Below are 4,475 nucleotides of genomic sequence, written 5' to 3' on the forward strand. Positions count from 1 at the left end.
ATATATATATATATATATATATATATATATATATATATATATATAGAGAGAGAGAGAGAGAGAGAGAGAGAGAATAAATTTCATCACAGTAAAATAAAATATACTGTGGTTCACAGGTGTACAGTGATAAAATGAATAAACTGTTATGCAGTCATGTTATGGACAGGTAAGATCAGGATTTTGAACAGGCAGTGCACTCATAAATATAGTACATCTTATTATCGTTACACAGCTTGTAAACATGTAGCAATGGTAAATGGTCTGTACTTGAATAGCGCGTTTCCCGTCTTCCGACCACTCAAACTGTCATGTAACATGCCAACTGCTCATCAGAAAGGAACTAATCATTCACACACACTCATACACTGATGGCACAGCCTTCAGGAGCAATTTGGGGTTCAGTATCTTCACCAAGGACACTTAGACATGCAGACTGGAGGAGCCGGGGGTCGAACAGCCAACCTTCTGAATCAGTCTTATGGCCTTCATCCCTCAGGCCATAAGACTGACTGTGTAGGAGATATGTTGGAGGGGAGATATCAGCCACTGTCTATTCCATCCCCGCTTCTAAAGTCAACTTGACTTGAGTGAGTGAGTGTTGAGCGGTTGCACTCAATTGTGCACGCAGAGCAGAACTGATATCTCATGAGGTACATGTGCCTGGTTTTAATGTGGGTGGGTTTTGAGACTAACTTAGCAGCATAACAGCTGGGTTCCACCGGGCACAGCCGCAAAGCGTTCTGGCTGGACACGGGTTTTTTTGCACCCTCGGTGGAGCTTTATATCCCACCAAAAGCGTTTCAGGAGCAGTGGGTGGGATATATTAGGCAACATTTTATCTTCAAAGTTGATGTGTTAGAAACTAGGAAATATTGGCAAGCGTAAGGATTTGACAAGGGCCAAATTATGATGGCTAGGACTGTGTCAGAGCATCTCCAAAAACTGAAGCTCTTCTAGAGTGTTTCCCAACAAAGGTGGTTACTTTGACACGTACCACCTACCTAAGCATCGTTGCAGACCATGTACAAAAATGGTTCAGGGATGGTTTGAGGAACAGAACGAGTTCAAGATTTTGACTTGGCCTTGAAATTCCCCAGATCTCAATTCAGTCGAGCATCTGTAGGATACGCTGTCCGATCCATGGACGCCCCACCTCGCAACTTACGAAGCTTAAACGATCTGCTGCTAACTTCTATCAGATACCACCGCAGACCTGCAGAGGTCAAGCGGAGTCCATGCCTCGACAGGTCAGGGCTCTTTTGGTGGTAAAAGGAGGACCTACACGATAATTAGCCGGTGGTCATAATGTTATGGCCTATCGGCATCTAGTAGAATCACACGCATTGTCTAGAATGCCGGATCAGCTGCCATGCCCGGCAGAATCCAGCAGGTGATGCAAGCCTTCGTCACAACCTCACAAACACAACTCTCTCTCTGTCTCTCTGTCTCTGCGATGCTGTTGGCAATCACATCAGATTCAAGTAGCCAGTATAAGTGACTCTGGATGAGTTTACTGCACTGCTTTTAAACTGTGACACACACACAATAACAAAACAACTCTATACTATATGTGCATTCCTATGGTATTAAAAATGATTAATTTTGTACTAAAAGAAAGGTTTTAAAAGTTTTATCAATGTTGACATGTATCAGTCATGAAACTTTAGGCTGACATTGTGTTTGATGTGTTCTTTTTGCATCTGTTGGAAAGAGCCAATGAATCAGATAAGTATGACTTACAAATCCTTTTATAGCTAATATGCCTTTCTTTGCTCTTTCACAAAGAAATTGAATTCTGGTGATGATGCTATGTGGTGATTGGCTCATTACTGAGTGCTGCAGCTTTTCACCATAAACCACAGAAGAACTGGAGACAAGGGTTCCCTCACTAGATTGTATTTATATTTGCATTGTGGTTCAAATGTGGTCAAAGTGTGTTGATTTGTGGATTATTTTGATAAATGGTAGGCATATCACAGGTCTTAGCTCACTACAGTGTAAAAACGGGACAAAGCTGACTAGAATCACGTCCAAGCTGGACTGTGTTCTACATTTGGACCAATGGGACGAGAGGTTGTATTTAATCAAACCAACAATGTCACATATTCACAGCCTTATTGTTGTTAAGTTATCTGTCAGAACTAAGCTTCACGTGTCTTTCTAAACACAACTAATTCTGTCATGATCCTGTCGGGCCCCCGTACATTTGTTGACTACAGAGTTGAGCGCACACACAATATTTTGTAAAATAAGATGCATATTTACATTGTTCTAATTAAGATTGGATTAAAATAAACTTGGAAGCTACTTGTTAAAATTGACTGTCTGTCCTTTCTTGTCTCTCAGATACAGATAGGTTACATAATGCTTCCATACTTTAAATTGTCAATTTTAATGGCATATGAGAAGCCTGCTTTTGTCTGCCTCTAAAATCATTTGTAAAAAGGAAAGCTTGACATGTGTAGCAAAAGTAACTAAGGTGGGCTTGGCTTAGTAACAGTACAACAGCTAAGCCTAAGCTTAAAGCAGCTGAGGGCTACGCAGAGGGTTAAAGTAGTTGATGCGCTTACCGTGGCCGCTTGTTCAGTTCAGAAACAATGTGATTTATTGTTACATATACGGTCTTCAATATCCATAACGGAAAAATATTCCATCTTCATCAACAGTGTCACATTATCAAACAAACAGCCACAGCATCAGTGGCGGTGGCGGTCAAAAACTAGTTGGCCTTTTCCCCTCTGGCACCACCTGTGTCTGATTGCACCTGCCCTCCTAAGTAGATGAGCCCCAATTAGCTATCCCAGCACCCTAGTAGAGAAATGTCTTAAAGGCAGATGAAGTACAGGTTTAGCAAGAAGGTGCGAGAAGCTAAACGACTGTACTCAGAGAGGAGGGGGTTCAGACAGATCACTAACTACAAATCCAAAGCCCCCCACTCCATCAACGACTCCCGCCTGGCAAATGAGCTGAACCAGTTCTACTGCCGCTTTGAGAGTCAATCGGACCCCATCCCCCGTGACTCCTCCGCTCAGCTTCAACCCCAGTCCACCATCTCCTCCCCCCATTCCTCAGAGTTGGCCAGCTCCACCCCCTCCCCTCCTCTCTCCACGGCAGGATCCTGTTTGTGGATTTCAGCTCTGTTTTCAACACCATCATCCAGGCCCTGCTGCAGGACAAGCTCTCCCAGCTGAACGTGCCCGACTCCACCTGCAGGTGGATCACTGACTTCCTGACGAACAGGAAGCAGCAGGTGAAGCTGGGAAAACATGTCTCCGACTTCAGTTCCCCTCAAGGCTGCTTTCTTTCCCCCCTTCTCTTCTCCCTGTACACCAACAGCTGCACCTCCAGTCACCAGTCTGTCAAGCTCCTGAAGTTTGCGGATGACACCACCCTCATTGGGCTCATCTCTGGTGGGGATGAATCCGCCTACAGGTGGGAGATCGACCATCTGGTGACCTGGTGCAGCCAGAACAGTCTGGAGCTCAACGCTCTGAAGACAGTGGAGATGGTCGTGGACTTCAGAAAGAGCCCAGCCCCACCCTCCCCCATCATCCGGTGTGACTCCCCAGTCACCACTGTGGACTCCTTCCACTTCCTGGGCACCATCATCTCCCAGGACCTCAAGTGGGAGCTGAACATCACCTCCCTCACCAAGAAGGCCCAGCAGAGGATGTACTTCCTGCGGCAGCTGAAGAAGTTCAGCCTGCCAAAGACAATGATGGTGCACTTCTACACCGCCATCATTGAGTCCATCCTCACCTCCTCCATCACCATCTGGTACACTCCTGCCACTGCCAGATCAGCGCATCATTCGCTCTGCAGAGAAGGTGATCGGCTGCAATCTTCATTCTCTTCAGGACCTGTACTCCTCCAGGACTCTGAGGCGAGCAGGAAAGATTGCAGCTGACTCCTCCCACCCCGGACACAAACTGTTTCAGACTCTCCCCTCTGGCAGGAGGCTGCGGTCCATCAGGACCAAAACCTCTCGCCACAAAAACAGCTTCTTCCCGTCTGCAGCCTCATTAACAAGACCCGGGTCCCCCACTGACACTCCACCCTGGCAAATGATACAAATGTCTCTGCACATGTAAATACTGTTTCATCTCGTGTTGGGCACAGACCCGGGACGTCGCACATATTTGTTCTTGATTGTTATGTTGTCAGTTTATATATTTATATGTACACAATATTCTCTTCCGTTGTGTGACTTCTGCACAGCACAGACCCAGAACAATGCACATGTATATATCTGCAACAATGTTCTTCTATTTCATATTTATATATTTCTACATTTATTTATGTCGACTGTATGTTTGTCTACCTGTAGCACCTCATCACCAAAGCAAATTCCTCGTATGTGTAAAACACTACTTGGCAATAAAGCTCATTCTGATTCTGAACCAGTCCTGAATTAGACCTGAACCAGACCTGAACCAGTCCTGAGCCAGACCTGGATCAGACCTGAACCAGTCCTG

The 4,475-nt window shown here is 45.3% G+C and overlaps 1 protein-coding gene across 1 annotated transcript in view; it reads left to right on the forward strand.

Annotated features, from left to right (window-relative positions):
* Positions 1 to 2,291, forward strand: part of glra3 (glycine receptor, alpha 3) — a 74,893-nt gene extending 72,602 nt beyond the window's left edge. Inside the window, exon 12 of the mRNA XM_046048365.1 lies at positions 1,098 to 2,291. The gene's annotated coding sequence lies outside the window, so the exon portion shown is untranslated. The remainder of the gene's footprint in view (positions 1 to 1,097) is intronic.
* The last annotated feature ends 2,184 nt before the right edge of the window (positions 2,292 to 4,475 follow it).

The sequence above is a fragment of the Micropterus dolomieu genome, linkage group LG04 (assembly GCF_021292245.1).
Source record: "Micropterus dolomieu isolate WLL.071019.BEF.003 ecotype Adirondacks linkage group LG04, ASM2129224v1, whole genome shotgun sequence".
NCBI classification, from domain to species: Eukaryota; Metazoa; Chordata; class Actinopteri; order Centrarchiformes; family Centrarchidae; genus Micropterus; species Micropterus dolomieu.